General features: G+C 40.3%; 3 gene segments (V, D, J or C); 1 reads left to right on the forward strand and 2 right to left on the reverse strand.

Moving 5' to 3' along the window:
- Positions 1-2108: 2108 nt before the first annotated feature.
- On the reverse strand, positions 2109-2596 carry LOC307046488 (immunoglobulin kappa variable 4-1-like). The segment is given in 2 exons: positions 2545-2596; positions 2109-2452 (listed from the first exon to the last, which is right to left on the reverse strand).
- A 667-nt stretch (positions 2597-3263) lies between these two features.
- Positions 3264-5183, forward strand: LOC307047319 (Ig lambda-1 chain C region-like). The segment is given in 2 exons: positions 3264-3295; positions 4731-5183.
- A 13738-nt stretch (positions 5184-18921) lies between these two features.
- LOC307046489 (Ig kappa chain V region K-25-like) lies at positions 18922-19388 on the reverse strand. The segment is given in 2 exons: positions 19337-19388; positions 18922-19244 (listed from the first exon to the last, which is right to left on the reverse strand).
- Positions 19389-20335: the final 947 nt, after the last annotated feature.

Here is a 20335-nt window from a genome sequence, read left to right on the forward strand (position 1 = left end):
GGCCCCGACCCCCTGGGGGGGCGCCAGGGAGGTCACTCAAAGTTTGAGGGAAACTGTTTTTTTTTTTTTTAAGTTTGATTATTATTATTTTTTTTTAGATGTTATTAATAACTACATATCTATCAATCTATGTGTCCTTTGATGCCAATCTTTTCATATTTTTTGTTTTTGAATCGCACGACCTCCCTTCAAGCCAATCAGAATCGAGATGCCACTACTGAGAGTGAAAATCTGCTCAGCTTTTGGAGCAAGTGAGAGCTAGTGAATGTTTCGCTCTGCAGCTGGATGAGAGCATGGATGTAGCAAATGTCGCAGAATTGCCTTGCATACATCAGATTTATTTCAGAAGACAACTTTGTTGAGGAAATATTATTTTGCAAAGCACTGGAAGGTAGGTCCACTGGAAGAGACATTTTCCAAGTTTTAGGTGAGTACATCATCTCAAACGGACTTGACTGGTCTCGTTGTGTGGGTGTGTGTTCAGATGGGGCAGCGGGGCTATGACAGGAAAAGAAAGCAGAGTGACAGCTTCGATCAGGCAGAAGGCCCCAAATGTAGTGGCAACGCACTGCATGTTCAATCGGGAGGCACTTGTACACATCATTTAAAAAAAAAATTGCAACAGGAAGTATTCTGAAGGAGCAGCATTTTAAACACGGTGTAGGTAATAGAGGATTTGAAGTATACTCCCATTGGGTTACATTGTACAAATAAAAGTTTAAAAAGCGGTATATTTTTTAAAAGGATAAATGTCAAAAAAAAGAAAAGTCATAGCACACATGTCCTGAAGGAGCTGAACATTGTAATATTTGAATGGTCTCTGTAGCTGAAAGTATGCTGAAGTAGTTAGACGGCGAAATCTGGTTGAAATAATCAATCAATAATTTTAGTAATCCTGCAAGGTGCAATTGGTTGTGAGCAGTTTATGTCATGTACACAGGCAGGATCATACAGGAAGAAAGCACAATAATAAGATGCGGAAGAATAAAGATTTGAAGAACAATAGTTGAACAGCATTCACACTAATAAGTATGTTGAATAGTAGACTGAGTGTGGCTTCGCCAGTCACACAGAGTTACATTATTGCACATCATGTGAACAACACCTTTCTTAATTCTGAGAGCCATGTTCATGCTCAACTCTGACTGCATTTTAGACATGTCTGCACAGCCCTCCACTTTAAATATAATTCACTGTAGTTTGCAATAATATTAATTGTCCTAGTGTTTTAGTGTTTTAGCTTTTCAGGTCTTTTAAATGTATATTTGGTGTAAATACTTATTTATATTGTCTTTATAGTTTGTACCTACTATGGCAACTTATTTTCTTAGATTGTTTATGTTCGTACCACCAGACACCAAAGCTAATTCCTTGTATGTGTCAAAGTATCTGGTAATAAGCTTGATTCTGATTCTGATGTACGTCTGATAGTCCTAAAGCCTCTGCTTTGCACTGGTGGTCTCAGGGGGGGTCAGGGGTCAAATCATGTTCAAACTAAACGTCTCTTGGATGTTCCTGCTGTTTTTGATTTCAATAATGGAACAAAAAAACATTTCAGGAAACTTCAATGAAACTGGTTGTTAGAAAACCTGAAGTTTTGAACTAAGATGTGAATTTGAGGTTAACTAATGGATCAGTTCATTGATTGATGTGAATAAGAGGGTTTTAATCAGCCACAGTTTAACATTTTAAAGACTTCATTAGATTGATCTTTGTCATTTTTAATCAGGATCTTTATAATAATGATTAAATAATAACTCCAGAGAGGCCAGAGATGCTCCTGCTGTGAAGCACACCGAGTGGAGACATGTGGGGAAAAGCTAAAGAGCGTTTGTTGTTTTAATTCGGGGAAGCAGAGATCACAATAAGGTTTGTGTATAATGCTGCTTTTACGTAGAATGTGTTTTTTAACTGGGTTTAATCTCAATGAGTAGTACAATTATGTATATTTAAGAATAAGAAGTGAATAGTGCTGGGTGGGTTCCTGTCAGCTCTGAGTTCAGTGGGCTGTGTCAGTCTCTTCCTCTTCAGCAGCTGCAGGTGGTTCCTGCTGTAACAGCTCAGAGTCTCTGCAGTCTGACTGAGGGAGGTTTTTGTACGACGATAAATCACTGTGTGAACACGCGGGCACTGTTGATTTCATGGTAACTCTGACAGTAATAAACTGCTGCATCTTCAGCCTTCAGTCCAGTGATGGTCATAGAGAAGTCAGATCTGCTTCCACTGCCACTAAACCGAGGTTCTGTTCCTGATTCACGTGTGCTCGCATATCTTATCAGGAGCTTTGGAGGCTGTCCAGATTTCTGTTGATACCAGGACATACAATCATAACCATTACGAACACCGCAGCTGGAATAAACATTTGTGCTGGTTTTACAGGTGAGAGTGACGGTGGATCCTGGAGCAGACGTCTCGACTGCAGGCTGAGTCACAGTCACCTGACCGCTGCATCCTGCACACAAAAACAGATGATTGATTTCTCAGCAGAAAGAAAGGAGAGGAAAGGCAGCACATGATGTTTGAAATGTTGCTGAGTGAATGAACCTGTGAAACAGCAGCAGGCCAGCGTCCAGATGAGGATGGTGATGAGAGTCATGGTGCTTTCTGCTGACTGACAGATGTGAGTCCTGCAGTGTTGAACTCACAGGACTATAAACCTTCTCAGTTCACTGGAGGATCAGCTGACCATGCAAAGCCTCTATGGAAATGATGTCTCTGCTCTCAGCACACTGAAGGCAACGTGGGACACGAAACCAGGAGGAACACTGTCTGGATTTACACCGTCTATCATCTGAATGGAAGAACATATTTATATCAGGAGTGGAGATGAGGATTTGAGTTTGAGTCCACTGTGGTTGGTATGATATGTCTGTTTGTCTGACATTAACATACATACAGAGATTCACTGTAGATAAATAACATGTTTCAGTTCTGTTTCAAATACATTTGTTCATAACTATTATTTCAAAGCCTCATGTTCATTTAACCGTGTAGAAACTAATATAAAACTCACAAAGTTAGTTGTGTAGCAGATTGTAATGGTTTCTCTGCCAGGTGTAGAAAAGTGATGAGAAATGACATAAATCTTCTTAATTCTTCCAGATATGTAATCCATATCTTTAGAAAAGCTTTGTTGATTTAAAAACTGTATATGTGTCTCTGTTATCAGTGAGATCAGGGAGCTCTCTCAGTGATACATGCTTGTTGACAGTGCAGGAGGTTTTTGTACGGCCACTCAATGAGTTTGTATCACTGTGGTTGACTTTTGGTGGAGGAACCAAACTCATCGTTCACTGTAAGTACCACAGATTTATATTTTATAACACAAAACATTACATTTCCTTTTGAATCAGAATATGATCAATCAAGACATTATTTTGGATATTATACATTATGTTGATATTTTTTAAATCTATAAAGCTTGTCTGAAGAATTTAAAAATATTAAGCAAAGTTAGTTTTATTTAATATTGAAGAAGATGTTACGGTGAATTATATGTACGTTTTACTTTTCTTTTTTAATAAGATATAAACACATGTTTAGCTCACAATTGACCAAAGAACAGCTGCTATGTCATAAAACCTAATTGTGATTTGCATTTTAATATTTATATATTTTAACATTCAACAAGTGTTTGATATCAAATCTGCTGAGGATCCGTTAAAACAAATGAAAGTGTGTTTTTGTACATTCAGAGTCGCTGCAGGGTGCGTTCACAGTCCGTTAGTTTCAAAGAGTTCAAAGGAAGTGAAACAAACAGATGACAAAGTCTTCAACTGTAGAAGATGTTACTTTTTGTTTTTCTTAACAGTAAATGATTGCAGAGATTAGTTATTCATTCTGAAACATTGTAAAGCAGAGATAAAGCTTTTCATATAATGATCATTACATGAACACCTTCATTACGTTGCATACTTTCATGTAACTCTTCAGGAGTTTGGATGAGTGCCAAAGAAGAAGATTCATTATTTTAAATGGCAGAATGATATAAAGTATCACCGTTTGATTTGATGAATGAAACCCTCGTGTTCTCCCATGCCTCAGCTCCTCTTGTGATCACAGCTCATGCTCACAGCTGACCCCCACTTTCTCTGTCCTGTACCTTCAATGTATAATTCTTGTTCTGATGAGAGCTACAGAATAACACTCTAACTCCAAACATCAAGTTTAACATTTGATTTTATTTATCAAACCCTCATTTCCTTCCTCATTCTGTTTGTTCTGGCACTATTTGAATGTTTTTAAAATATGTTTTATTGTTTTATGTCCTACATATTTGTATGTTGCATTGTTGGAGGAGCCTTGGGCTTTTCATTGGCTTATCTACATCGCCATGTGCAATATGTGCAATATGTGCAATATGTGCAATATGTGCAATATATACCTGGCTGCTAAATCCTCAGAACTGTTACAGGATGTGTATTTTGTAAATTGTCTAACTTTTTATTTTATTTTTTATTATATTATAACTTTTTTTTACTTGAATACTTTTGTATGCATGCTTCTTCGTAACATGAAGCTGTCTCTGGCTCTTTTCTGCTGTAACAGCGTGAATGTCCCCTCTGTGGGACTACTAAAGGTATTCTGACTCTGGTTCTGATCCACTGCAGCTACTGTGCATATGACAGTAAAGCCTCTGAATGTTTGAATGTGTCCTGTATGGACTCTGTCTCCCAGCGTCTGTCCCTCAGTGGAAGTTCATCTGCTCCTTGTGTCTCTCTCCCCTGCAGCGGGCTCCATGCTCAGGCCCTCCGTCTCTCTGCTGGCCCCCTCCTCCTCTGAGCAGCTCTCTGGGGGCTCGCTCACGCTGGCCTGCCTGCTGACCGGCTACTCTCCTCAGGGAGCCGTGGTGAGCTGGGAGGTGGACGGCACACAGGTGACAGAGGGGGTCCTGAGCAGCTCGGAGGAGGAGAAGAGCGGACTCTACAGCAGCAGCAGCAGCCTGAGCCTGAGCCAGGAGCGCTGGATGTCAGGAGAGCTGTACTCCTGCAAGGTCCTCCATCATGCCCACAGCCAGACCCAGTCCCTCCACAGGAGCCAGTGTGAGGGCTAGAGGGGCCGCTGGAGCCCAGGAGAACACATGCTGCTCTGATCATCAGGAGCTTTAATGTTTGGAGAGGGAAGTGAAGCTTTGTGTGGCCGAGAACAACACTGCTGTAAAGTGTTGGACAGCAACAACTTAGAGAGTGATGTGTGAAGCTCAGCAGAGATGAGAGTGTGCTTAGTAACTGTCATGTTGATGATTCAGGATGTTCCTAATAAAGCTTTCTCTGATAAATAACATGATGAAGTGTTTGGTGTTTTATTTAAAGTAGTGAGACATTCAAAGGTTTTATAACATTCTGCACTTCTATCAGCAGAACAAGATAAAGCTTTGGATATTTATTTTTTAAGTGGCAATGAAATTGACGTGGTGGTGAAGGAAAGTTACTTCACTGTTTTATCGTTATTAAGAATTTGATCCTAATGTGAACTTGATTTTTAGTGAGGCAGAAAGTTTATGGCTCATAAATAAGATCAGCCTTTAATCTGAGCTGAGAGTAGATGTTTAGATTTTTAAGTATTTATTTTTTCAACATAGTGTGAATATGGAGTTAGTGTTTGGTGAAGTTCCTGTCAGCTTAGTGTTCAGGGTGACATTAATATAGTTTAAACAGGGTGTTGAAGAGTGTCTGTGAGTGTGTTTCAGCTTTATCTGGATTCATGGTGGTTCTGCTTGATGACTCTTGTGTTCACTGGACCAGTTCTCCTCCTCTCAGTCTCTTCACCTCTGCAGCTGCAGCAGGACGCTTCACTTCAGACTGAAGGAGGTTTTTGTACGGCTCTAAATCACTGTGTGAACATGCCACCACCATGGTAACCCAGACAATAGTAATCTCCTGCATCAATCTCCTTAACGTTACTGATGGTTAAAGTGTACTGAGTACCAGATCTAGTACCACTGAATCTAGGCTCAGTTCCAGAGAACAGAGATGATGATGAGTATATAAGAAGTTTAGGAGCCTGTCCAGGTTTCTGAAGATACCAACTGAGATATACATCAATATCTGAGCTCCCTGTAGCGCTGATGGTCACAGTCTCTCCAGGACTAACAGTCTTGGATGTGTCAGTCTGAGTCAGGAACTTGTTGGCAGAAGACTCTGAAATGAGAAGTGAAATGTTAGATAACCAACAACATGGAGCAGCAGTTTAAATGATAACAGAAAGAGTTAAAGACAAAGCACATTGGATGCAAACATGAAAAGAAAAGACAAACATTGAACCACACATACATTACTCCTATCATTTCAGATGATACATTTTCAAAGTCTCTCACCCTGACACAGAAAGCCCAACATGACAAGCAGAGTTACTGACAACATGATCTCCAGTTTTCAGGATGAGTGCAGGAACACGGTTCAGACTCTACGTGACACAAGACCTTAAAGCTGTGAGGAGCAGTGAAGCATTACAATCATGCAAATGACATTTCACACGTCACACAGACACCTGTCCTTGAGAAACAGAGAGAGAGAGAGAGGAGGTGGAGGAAGTAGAGGCTACATCTCCCTGTGGACTCATGGAGAACATGTAGAAACTTTCTGTTCCTCAACTCTCTGCTGTTTCTGTCTGTTCAGTTTACCAAAGGCCTCTGTGCTTAATAACATAAATATAAGAGATATACTTTATTGTCCCAGCAGGCTGCCCTCTGCTGGCTGTCCAGGTTCAGAACAACTTCATATTGATGTGAGATTGAATCTGTTCTCCACCTTTAGCTCTTTTCATGATCCCTTACTCGGTGCAGGGACCTGGAGCTAAACGCTCTCAATCAGCCCCACCGGCCCCCATCACTCTGAGGGACTCCCTAGTCCAGTGGTTCCCAACCTTTTTCAGTCAGGCCCCCAGTGGGTCATTGGAAATATTTTCCAGACCCCCCTAACCCGGTTCCCACCGAGATTGGTAGAATTAATTATATACAGTTGTACAAACATTACATTTTCTCTGCTAATAATAACAAGACAAAAAGATCCATCTAATTGTATATTTTATTATGGATTGAACATGAACAAAAGTGCTTGTATTGGCAGATGATCCTTTGCCAGTGTGAAATAATGAGGCCTAATGAAACAATTACAAATACTGCTTATCGATACGGTTCTTTAACAGTATTATTATAGAAACAGAATTAACATTGATTTATTTTATGTATAGTGTGGACTACGGGCTGCTAGCACACATAACATACCTTCAGTGGTGGTAGTAACTAAGTAGATTTACTATACTGTACTTATATTGAGGTACTTATGTATTTCCACTTTTGCTTCTTTTTACTTCTGCTCCTCTACAGTCCAGAGGTAAATGGTGTACTTTTACTCCACTACATTTATTTAACACCTTAAGTTACTTTACAGATCTGGATTAATGATGTGAAATATAATCAACTCTTAAATCAGACTTTAGTAACAGCTGTAGTAAATTCAATCACAAGCTACCTAACGGCTGCAGTATACTACTTTTACTTGATCTGAGTACTTCTCCCACCTTACACGTAATCGGGGCAACAGAAATGGAAACACAAGCAATCTGTCAATCAGCCAATCAAAAGGCATCATATTCATATGGAGAAATGCACCGTTTTCAACTTCCTTAACTCGGGCTGGAAGTTACAAACGGTGCATTTCTCCGTATGAATATGATGCCTTTTGACCAGCTGATGGACAGATTGCTTGTGTTTCCGCGTTTCCGCGAAAATACTTAAGGCAAACGAGCATTGTACACATCGAGCCTTGTAGATTGTCACTTTTGAACGCTCTGTTGTCCTGGCAGATCTCTGTGTGCACGGTGCTGCAGCGTCTATGTGAGGCCCCGCCCCCAAAAAACACAGAGTGGGAGATCTCCCCACCGACCACGTTAGATGTCAAATGATTAATAAGTCGAAAGAATGTGTTTTTTAAAAAACGTTAAAAAGCTACCAAAACAATATTGACGTTTGGCCAGGATCCGACATTATACAATTGAACAAATAAATAAAAACAAGGATAACTGTGGCCTATTGTTGAGTAAATAGTGTGGTTTAGAATATAATAAAAAAGGATAAGAAACAGATTTCAGTATTCTGAGCCCCGACTCTCTTCCTCACTGACGGTAAAAAGACGGACGTACAACAATTACAAATAAAGAAGTAAAATCAATAATTGTGGCTTGATATTGAGTCAGAAACAAGTTGATAAACGCTGTGACACTGGGTTGGCAGAGAGCATTTCTCCACGATCTCAAGTCGTCTATTACCAACGTTTTGGGAGCCCTAACAAGTCAATGTGACTCCCTGATAGTTGAAAGTCGACGCTAAAGGGCCTCCCAGAGCCTCTGAAAAGTGACGCCAAAGGATCCTGACATATAGGACGAGTTGGGAGTGAAACTGTGTTGACCTAAACCAACCGTTTCCAGAAGCTCAAAGCCTTTAGCGTTATGATTATTTCATGCTTGCCATTTTCCAGAGTAAGGGGTCGACAGGACTTTTTCAAGCTATTGAATGAGCACCTAATCGGAGAGCAGATCGTCCTTCATGCAATTCAAAATATTTTGTAGTAAAGGAGGCATATTATTGAACTTTTAACGTTTAAACTTCTAACGCTGAATTTTTAAATGTCACTTTAACTATCTGCTGGTACACACAGAGTTTTTTGTTTTTTTAAGTCCATAAAGTGAATTAAGCAAAAGACCAAAAAAAAGACTTCAGTGGATAACCCATTGCATGTTCTTAATAAATTATTGTTCTATATTGTGTTGTTTTCACATTTACTAAAATTCATATCCTTACATTGGCTCCCAACTCGTTTTAGAATTTATTTTAAGGTTCATTTTTCATTTCATTTAATCGTTTATTTGAACCGGGACAGTGCACATTGATGAACACTTTAAAACAAAAATAATGCTTACAAGTGTAAATGAGCCGGATTTTAGCTTTGAGCTAATATCCATCCGTAATCCCGTCACATACAACATATAAGAACATGACATTTATATACATAGCAAAAATAAATACATGATATGCAGGAAGAGCATGAGCAGCATACAAGCATTTACCACATGGCAGTACAATGTAGCAGCTATGATATATAAAGTGCAAGATAAGATCAAAGTGCTACCTAAAGTGCAAGAGGAGATACCCCTGTGTTAAAGTGCGTTTAGCGGTGATTGCACGTCTGTTTGTTCCTCAACCATTCTTTGAGTTGACCTTTAAAACTATTGAGAGTGGGACAATCCCGTATCTGAGTTGGGAGGCTATTCCACAACGAGCTGCCTTTAATGGAGAGGACATTTTGTCCAAAAGTTGTCCGTCTACGATGGACTTCACAGTCTCCTCTGGTTATTAAGATAAGATAAGAGAGAACTTCATTGATCCCAGTTTGGGAAATGTTTGTGTTGCAGCAGCAAAAAAAGACATGGCATTGAACAATACAAATTTAAAGAAATAAACAAGAAAGTAGAAAATATACATGTTGAATTTACAAATGAACAATAACAAGATATAAAGCAAGGTATTATATATAAGTATGTGACAGATGGAATATTAAATATTCAGCTGAATATATAAATGTAAAATGTGTGAGGAATAAAAACTGTTTGCTGATTTTCAGAGTTCAAATTGTGTCAGACGTCTCTTAGATGCTCCCGTTGCAGAAAAACATGATTGAGTTCATTTTTCACAATAAAAACAACTACTATGAAACAGTCTGCTGTGGGTTGACTGAAGGGAAACACACAGTCCAGGTGGGATTTGAACCCAGTCTTAAGTAAATCTGTTTTAGGACGAAATGTTTCTGCTTAATTTCTCTGCAGGTTAAAGAAGATACACTTTCTGCATCTTCAGTGTCACCTTTTTAGTCTCTCTGGTTCATTTGGTCCTCCTCCTGGGGACGTGGACAAATGTCTCTGGGTTATTTTTGGCTGCCATAAAAGAGAGATTGTCTTGAAATGTACAAAAAACATTTGGGATCGGTCAATTGGTAGCAAGGATGCTAGAACAGTCAGTAGCTTGTCTGAATAGCTTGAGAGTTAAAAGCTCATTTGTTTTTGGCTCAGTAATGAGAGCAACACTGTGATTGGTTTTGGGGTAGGTGGTTTCAAAATAAAGAAAGAAGTTAAAAAAAAATGATTTTCTGAATTATGGAATTGCAACACTGATGGAGACAGAGGTCATATCACTCTGATCTGAGGTCAGGGAGATAATGGAGCCCCAACAGCTGAGAAAAACTAAAGCTGACTGGCTCCTAAATGGAAATAGTTAAAATAATACTTTGGAGTGAGAAGCAGAGATCATAATATGGTTTGTGTGAAATGCTGTTTGTGTTCAAATGTGTTTTTTAACTGGGTTTAATCTCAATGAGTAGTAAGATTATGTATATTTAAGAATAAGAAGTGAATAGTGCTGGGTGGGTTCCTGTCAGCTCTGAGTTCAGTGGGCTGTGTCAGTCTCTTCCTCTTCAGCAGCTGCAGGTGGTTCCTGCTGTAACAGCTCAGAGTCTCTGCAGTCTGACTGAGGGATGTTTTTGTACGACGACAAATCACTGTGTGAACACCCAAGCACTGTTTATGAGGTGGTAACTCTGACAGTAATAAACTGCTGCATCTTCAGCCTTCAGTCCAGTGATGGTCATAGAGAAGTCAGAGCCGCTTCCACTGCCACTAAACCGAGGTTCTGTTCCTGATAACAGTTGGCTCGCATATCTTATCAGGAGCTTTGGAGGCTGTCCAGATTTCTGTTGATACCAGAACATACCCTTATCACCATCGCTATATATGTAAACATCAGGGCTGGTTTTACAGGTGAGAGTGACGGTGGATCCTGGAGCAGACGTCTCGACTGCAGGCTGAGTCACAGTCACCTGACCGCTGCATCCTGCACACAAAAACAGATGATTGATTTCTCAGCAGAAAGAAAGGAGAGGAAAGGCAGCACATGATATTTGAAATGTTGCTGAGTGAATGAACCTGTGAAACAGCAGCAGGCCAGCGTCCAGATGAGGATGGTGATGAGAGTCATGGTGCTTTCTGCTGACTGACAGATGTGAGTCCTGCAGTGTTGAACTCACAGGACTATAAACCTTCTCAGTTCACTGGAGGATCAGCTGACCATGCAAAGCCTCCTCTCTATGGAAATGATGTCTCTGCTCTCAGCACACTGAAGGCAACGTGGGACACGAAACCAGGAGGAACACTGTCTGGATTTACACCGTCTATCATCTGAATGGAAGAACATATTTATATCAGGAGTGGAGATGAGGATTTGAGTTTGAGTCCACTGTGGTTGGTATGATATGTCTGTTTGTCTGACATTAACATACATACAGAGATTCACTGTAGATAAATAACATGTTTCAGTTCTGTTTCAAATACATTTGTTAATAACTATTATTTCAAAGCCTCATGTTCATTTAACCGTGTAGAAACTAATATAAAACTGACAAAGTTAGTTGTGTAGCAGACTGTAATGGTTTCTCTGCCAGGTGTAGAAAAGTGATGAGAAATGACATAAATCTTTTTAATTCTTCCAGATATGTAATCCATATCTTTAGAAAAGCTTTGTTGATTTAAAAACTGTATATGTGTCTCTGTTATCAATGAGATCAGGGAGCTCTCTCAGTGATACATGCTTGTTGACAGAGCAGGAGGTTTTTGTACGGCCACTCAATGAGTTTGTATCACTGTGGTACACTTTTGGTGGAGGAACCAAACTCATCGTTCACTGTAAGTACCAGAGATTTGTATTTTATAACACAAAACATTACATTTCCTTTTGAATCAGAATATGATAAATCAAGACATTATTTTGTATATTATACATTATGTTGATATTTTTTACATCTATAAAGCTTGTCTGAAGAATTTAAAAACATTAAGCAAAGTTAATTTTATTTAATATTGAAGAAGATGTTACGGTGAATTATATGTACGTTTTACTTTTATTTTTTAATAAGATATAAACACATTTTCAGCTCACAATTGACCAAAGAACAGCTGCTATGTAATAACATCTAATTGTGATTTGCATTTTAATATTTATATATTTTAACATTCAACAAGTGTTTCATATAAAATCTGCTGAGGATCCGTTAAAACAAATGAAAGTGTGTTTTTGTACATTCAGAGTCGCTGTAGGGTGCGTTCACAGTCCGTTAGTTTCAAAGAGTTCAAAGGAAGTGAAACAAACAGATGACAAAGTCTTCAACTGTAGAAGATGTTACTTTTTGTTTTTCTTAACAGTAAATGATTGCAGAGATTAGTTATTCATTCTGAAACATTGTAAAGCAGAGATAAAGCTTTTCATATAATGATCATTACATGAACACCTTCATTACGTTGCATACTTTCATGTAACTCTTCAGGAGTTTGGATGAGTGCCAAAGAAGAAGATTCATTATTTTAAATGGCAGAATGATATAAAGTATCACCGTTTGATTTGATGAATGAAACCCTCGTGTTCTCCCATGCCTCAGCTCCTCTTGTGATCACAGCTCATGCTCACAGCTGACCCCCAGTTTCTCTGTCCTGTACCTTCAATGTATAATTCTTGTTCTGATGAGAGCTACAGAATAACACTCTAACTCCAAACATCAAGTTTAACATTTGATTTTATTTATCAAACCCTCATTTCCTTCCTCATTCTGTTTGTTCTGGCACTATTTGAATGTTTTTAAAATATCTTTTATTGTTTTATGTCCTACATATTTGTATGTTGCATTGTTGGAGGAGCCTTGGGCTTTTCATTGGCTTATCTACATCGCCATGTGCAATATGTGCAATATGTGCAATATGTGCAATATGTGCAATATGTGCAATATGTGCAATATGTGCATTATGTGCAATATGTACAATATGTACAATATGTGCAATATGTGCAATATGTGCAATATGTGCAATATGTACCTGGCTGCTAAATCCTCAGAACTGTTACAGGATGTGTATTTTGTAAATTGTGTAACTTTTTATTTTATTTTTTATTATATTATAACTTTTTTTTACTTGAATACTTTTTGTATGCATGCTTCTTCGTAACATGAAGCTGTCTCTGGCTCTTTTCTGCTGTCACAGCGTGAATGTCCCCTCTGTGGGACTACTAAAGGTATTCTGACTCTGGTTCTGATTCACTGCAGCTACTGTGCATATGACAGTAAAGCCTCTGAATGTTTGAATGTGTCCTGTATGGACTCTGTCTCACAGCGTCTGTCCCTCAGTGGAAGTTCATCTGCTCCTTGTGTCTCTCTCCCCTGCAGCGGGCTCCATGCTCAGGCCCTCCGTCTCTCTGCTGGCACCCTCCTCCTCTGAGCAGCTCTCTGGGGGCTCGCTCACGCTGGCCTGCCTGCTGACCGGCTACTCTCCTCAGGGAGCCGTGGTGAGCTGGGAGGTGGATGGCACACAGGTGACAGAGGGGGTCCTGAGCAGCTCGGAGGAGGAGAAGAGCGGACTCTACAGCAGCAGCAGCAGCCTGAGCCTGAGCCAGGAGCGCTGGATGTCAGGAGAGCTGTACTCCTGCAAGGTCCTCCATCATGCCCACAGCCAGACCCAGTCCCTCCACAGGAGCCAGTGTGAGGGCTAGAGGGGCCGCTGGAGCCCAGGAGAACACATGCTGCTCTGATCATCAGGAGCTTTAATGTTTGGAGAGGAAAGTGAAGCTTTGTGTGGCCGAGAACAACACTGCTGTAAAGTGTTGGACAGCAACAACTTAGAGAGTGATGTGTGAAGCTCAGCAGAGATGAGAGTGTGCTTAGTAACTGTCATGTTGATGATTCAGGATGTTCCTAATAAAGCTTTCTCTGATAAATAACATGATGAAGTGTTTGGTGTTTTATTTAAAGTAGTGAGACATTAAAAGGTTTTATAACATTCTGCACTTCTATCAGCAGAACAAGATAAAGCTTTGGATATTTATCTTTTAATTGGTAATGAAATTGACGTGGTGGTGAAGGAAAGTTACTTCACTGTTTTATCGTGATTAAGAATTTGATCCTGATGTGAACTTGATTTTTAGTGAGGCAGAACGTTTATGGCTCATAAATAAGATCAGCCTTTAATCTGAGCTGAGAGTAGATGTTTAGATTTTTAAGTATTTATTTGTTCAACATAGTGTGAATATGGAGTTAGTGTTTGGTGAAGTTCCTGTCAGCTCAGTGTTCAGGGTGACATTAATATAGTTTAAACAGGGTGTTGAAGAGTGTCTGTGAGTGTGTTTCAGCTTTATCTGGATTCATGGTGGTTCTGCTTGATGACTCTTGTGTTCACTGGACCATTTCTCCTCCTCTCAGTCTCTTCACCTCTGCAGCTGCAGCAGGACGCTTCACTTCAGACTGAAGGAGGTTTTTGTACGGCTCTAAATAACTGTGTGAACACGTAATTACCATGGTAGCCCAGACAATAGTAATCTCCTGCATCAACATCCTTAACGTTACTGATGGTTAAAGTGTACTGAGTACCAGATTGAGTACCACTGAATCTAGGCTCAGTTCCAGAGAACAGAGTTGATGCTTTGTATATAAGAAGTTTAGGAGCCTGTCCAGGTTTCTGAAGATACCAACTGAGATCATCTTCAATATCTGAGCTCCCTGTAGCGCTGATGGTCACAGTCCCTCCAGGACTAACAGTCTTGGATGTGTCAGTCTGAGTCAGGAACTTGTTGGCAGAAGACTCTGAAATGAGAAGTGAAATGTTAGATAACCAACAACATGGAGCAGCAGTTTAAATGATAACAGAAAGAGTTAAAGACAAAGCACATTGGATGCAAACATGAAAAGAAAAGACAAACATTGAACCACACATACATTACTCCTATCATTTCAGATGATACATTTTCAAAGTCTCTCACCCTGACACAGAAAGCCCAACATGACAAGCAGAGTTACTGACAACATGATCTCCAGTTTTCAGGATGAGTGCAGGAACACGGTTCAGACTCTACGTGACACAAGACCTTAAAGCTGTGAGGAGCAGTGAAGCATTACAATCATGCAAATGACATTTCACACGTCACACAGACACCTGTCCTTGAGAAACAGAGAGAGAGAGGAGGTGGAGGAAGTAGAGGCTACATCTCCCTGTGGACTCATGGAGAACATGTAGAAACTTTCTGTTCCTCAACTCTCTGCTGTTTCTGTCTGTTCAGTTTACCAAAGGCCTCTGTGCTTAATAACATAAATATAAGAGATATACTTTATTGTCCCAGCAGGCTGCCCTCTGCTGGCTGTCCAGGTTCAGAACAACTTCATATTGATGTGAGATTGAATCTGTTCTCCACCTTTAGCTCTTGTTATAATCAAGTAGTCAATCTGTTACTCCTCATGAATCTGCTCTGACAGCACTGGACTCAGAGTTCAAATTGTGTCAGACGTTTCTTGGATGCTCCCGTTGCAGAAAAACATGATTGAGTTCATTTTCACAATAAAAACAACTACTATGAAACAGTCTGCTGTGGGTTGACTGAAGGGAAACACACAGTCCAGGTGGGATTTGAACCCAGTCTTGAGTAAATCTGTTTTAGGACGAAATGTGTATGCTTAATTTCTCTGCAGGTTAAAGAAGATACACTTTCTGCATCTTCAGTGTCACCTTTTTAGTCTCTCTGGTTCATTTGGTCTGGCGGGGAAGGACAAAGATTGAGTCTGAAGAAACAGGGTTTGAACCCCGCCTGAGGGAACAACAAAGGAGTTTGTGAGGCTTCATTCGTCGCCTCATAAAAAACATTACAATATCAAAAATGATTCAATATGATGTCTGTGAGGGAATATTTCTGTCTTTACTCCTAGATATTTAACCTTATTGCCTCTTGGCGTTAATAACCAAGCCTGACTCTGTTATATCCTTTAAAGAATGTGCTGCTGCACTTATTCTCAGTTTTATGACCGGTCAACTCTCGGTCACAGAGCCTAAGAGTCAGGCAAGTGATTCAGTATTTCCAGATGTTTGGGATATCTCCAGTGTCAGGCTTCATAAAGCAACATAGCACCATCACTGCCACAATGAAAGTGGTGAATGATGTGGCGAGTGTTTTAGATAATAAGCTGAGTTGTGCAGCTCTATTTATTGACCTGTCCAAAGCGTTTGACACCGTCGATGATCGCATCTTGAAGCAGAGGCTACTCAGTATTGGCATATCCAGCCATGCAGTGGGGTGGTTTGTGAACTACCTCTCTGAAAGGTCCCAATGTGTTCATTTTGATGGGCTGTCTTCTGAGTGGTTAAACATTACTAATGGTGTTCCTCAAAGTTCTGTTTTAGGTCCACTTTTATTCTCCATCTACATCAATAGTTTAGGTGAAAATGTAGATGGAGCCACTTTACATTTTTATGCGGATGATAGCGTGATGTATTATGCAGGTCCCTCCATTAAGGAGGCTGGTGTTGAATTGCAAGCATTAACATTATTCAGACTCAGCTCTCTGAACTAAAGCTTCTTTTAAATGTTGATAAAACCAAGGTAATGCTCTTTTCAAAAGCTAAAAAGACACCAGAGCCTGTTTTAGATATTGTAACTACGCAAGGAATAAAACTTGAAGTGGTTACCTGTTATAAATACCTTGGTATCTGGCTTGATGATTGTCTCACTTTTAAACTTCATGTCAATAACCTTCTTAAAAAACTGAGGGTTAGGCTAGGTTTCTTCTACAGGAACAAGTCCTGTTTCTCATTTGAGGCCAGGAAAAGGCTAGTCACTGTGACCTGTTTACCTGCGCTGGACTATGGTGATCTGATCTATATGAATGCACCTGCCCACCTGATCAAGTTAGATGCTGCGTATCACAGTGCTCTGAGACTTGTGACAAACTGTAAAGCATTAACCCATCACTGTACCCTGTATGCAAGGGCAGGTTTGCCTTCACTAACTCTACGGAGGCTCAGTCACTGGTACATTTTCATATACAAAGCCATGTTAGGGAAACTTCCATCCTACATCTGCTCCCTGATCTCACGGCGAATTGTAAGTGGCTACTGCCTGAGATCGCATGCTGTGGTTTTATTAAATGTGCCAACTGCTAGGACTGTCTTAGGGAAGATGGCTTTTAGATGCTCAGCTCACTGTCTTGGAATAGTCTGTAAATTAAATGGAAACTGAGCGATCTGATGCCACTAAATGTTTTTAAAGCTTGGTTGGATGCTACTCAATCGGAAGCTGTTGGTACCTGTTCATGTGGATAGTTATTTTAAATTGTAATCCCTGTAATGATGCTGTGAGATGTCCTTTTTGATGTTCTGTTTATGTTTCTATGTTTCGTGTGGAACCTACTTGAGCAGGTCTCCCTTGAAAAAGAGATCAATGATCTCAAGGGGATACACCCGGGTAAATAAAGGTTTGAAATGAAATGAAAACCTGGAGCTAAACGCTCTCAATCAGCCCCACCGGCCCCCATCACTCTGTGGGACTCCCCAGTCTCTGCTGTGGAGTCTTTCTGCTTCCTGGGCACCATCATCACCCAGGACGTCAAGTGGGAGCAGAACATCAGCTCCATAATCACAAAAGCCCAGCAGAGGATGTTCTTCCTGAGGCAGCTGAAGAGCTTCAACCTGCCTAAGACAATGATGGTGAACTTCTACACCTCCATCATGGAGTCCATCCTCACCTCCTCCATCACCATCTGGTACGCTGCAGCTAGCCGAGGAGCAGGGCTGCAGCTCATCATCTGCTCTGCAGAGAGGGGGGTCGGCAGCAATCTGCCCTCCCTCCTCTACCTGCAGGCCTCCAGGACCCTGAGGCGGGGAGATAGAGTCCGACTAATGCACTAATATTTTGCACATTCTATGGACAATGTTGCACTAATGTACATTCTCAAACATTGAAGTGACTGTTATTTTGTATATTGATTGTTGTGTTTTTATTTAGGTCTTAATGTGTGCACATGTAAAAATGTGTCTTTGATTCTGTATATATATATATAAAATATATTTGCATATATATATATATATATGAACACATATTTTAATATACATTTCTTTTATATTCGGGATTTTGGGAAATGTTATTTCGATCTCTCTGTCTGTACACACAAACTGGAAGATTGACAATACAGTTGGCTTTGACTTTGACCCCTACCACCCTGGACACAAACTGCTCCACCTTCCCATCTGGCAGAAGGCTCCATCAGGACCAGAACTCTCTCCATCAGGACCAGAGCCTCTCTCCATCAGGATTAGAGCCTCTCTCCATCAGGACCAGAACTCTCTCCATCAGCACCAGAGCCTCTCTCCATCAGGACCAGAACTCTCTCCATCAGGACCAGAACCTCTCTCCATCAGGACCAGAACCTCTCTCCATCAGGACCAGAACTCTCTCCATCAGGACCAGAGCCTCTCTCCATCAGGATCAGAGCCTCTCTCCATCAGGACCAGAACCTCTCTCCCCCTGAACAGCTTCTTCCCCTCCGCTACCGGCCTCATCATCTAGTCCTAAAGCCTCTGCTTTGCACTGGTGGACTCAGGGGGGGTCAGGGGTCAAATCATGTTCAAAGTAAACGTCTATCCACAGTTTAACATTTGAAAGACTTCATTAGATTGATCTTTGTCATTTTGAATCAGGATCTTTATAATAATGATTAAATAATAACTCCAGAGAGGCCAGAGATGCTCCTGCTGTGAAGCACACCGAGTGGAGACATGTGGGGAAAAGCTAAAGAGCGTTTGTTGTTTTAATTCGGGGAAGCAGAGATCACAATAAGGTTTGTGTATAATGCTGCTTTTACATAGAATGTGTTTTGGACTGGGTTTAATCTCATTAATCCATTAACATCTGTATATTTAAGAATAAGAAGTGAATAGTGCTGGGTGGGTTCCTGTCAGCTCTGAGTTCAGTGGGCTGTGTCAGTCTCTTCCTCTTCAGCAGCTGCAGGTGGTTCCTGCTGTAACAGCTCAGAGTCTCTGCAGTCTGACTGAGGGAGGTTTTTGTACGACGGCAAATCACTGTGTGAACACTGGGCCACTGTGGAAACTCTGACAGTAATAAACTGCTGCATCTTCAGCCTTCAGTCCAGTGATGGTCATAGAGAAGTCAGATCTGGTTCCACTGCCACTAAACCGAGGTTCTGTTCCTGATACACGTGTGCTCACTAGTTTTATCAGGAGCTTTGGAGGCTGTCCAGATTTCTGTTGATACCAGGACAAAAACTCCAGATGAGCCAAATTGTAAACATCTGTGCTGGTTTTACAGGTGAGAGTGACGGTGGATCCTGGAGCAGACGTCTCGACTGCAGGCTGAGTCACAGTCACCTGACCGCTGCATCCTGCACACAAAAACAGATGATTGATTTCTCAGCAGAAAGAAAGGAGAGGAAAGGCAGCACATGATGTTTGAAATGTTGCTGAGTGAATGAACCTGTGAAACAGCAGCAGGCCAGCGTCCAGATGAGGATGGTGATGAGAGTCATGGTGCTTTCTGCTGACTGACAGATGTGAGTCCTGCAGTGTTGAACTCACAGGACTATAAACCTTCTCAGTTCACTGGAGGATCAGCTGACCATGCAAAGCCTCCTCTCTATGGAAATGATGTCTCTGCTCTCAGCACACTGAAGGCAACGTGGGACACGAAACCAGGAGGAACACTGTCTGGATTTACACCGTCTATCATCTGAATGGAAGAACATATTTATATCAGGAGTGGAGATGAGGATTTGAGTTTGTGTCCACTGTGGTTGGTATGATATGTCTGTTTGTCTGACATTAACATACATGCAGAGATTCACTGTAGATAAATAACATGTTTCAGTTCTGTTTCAAATACATTTGTTAATAACTATTATTTCAAAGCCTCATGTTCATTTAACCGTGTAGAAACTAATATAAAACTGACAAAGTTAGTTGTGTAGCAGACTGTAATGGTTTCTCTGCCAGGTGTAGAAAAGAGATGAAAAATGACATAAATCATCTTAATTCTTCCAGATATGTAATCCATATCTTTAGAAAAGCTTTGTTGATTTAAAAACTGTATATGTGTCTCTGTTATCAGTGAGATCAGGGAGCTCTCTCAGTGATACATGCTTGTTGACAGTGCAGGAGGTTTTTGTACGGCCACTCAATGAGTTTGTATCACTGTGGTACACTTTTGGTGGAGGAACCAAACTCATCGTTCACTGTAAGTACCAGAGATTTGTATTTTATAACACAAAACATTACATTTACTTTTGAATCAGAATATGATAAATCAAGACATTATTTTTGGATAATTTACATTATGTTGATATTTTTTTAAATCTATAAAGCTTGTCTGAAGAATTTAAAAACATTAAGCAAAGTTAGTTTTATTTAATATTGAAGAAGATGTTACGGTGAATTATATGTACGTTTTACTTTTCTTTTTTAATAAGATATAAACACA

This window comes from Notothenia rossii (assembly GCF_949606895.1).
Source record: "Notothenia rossii genome assembly, chromosome: 7".
In the NCBI taxonomy this organism is placed as follows: domain Eukaryota; kingdom Metazoa; phylum Chordata; class Actinopteri; order Perciformes; family Nototheniidae; genus Notothenia; species Notothenia rossii.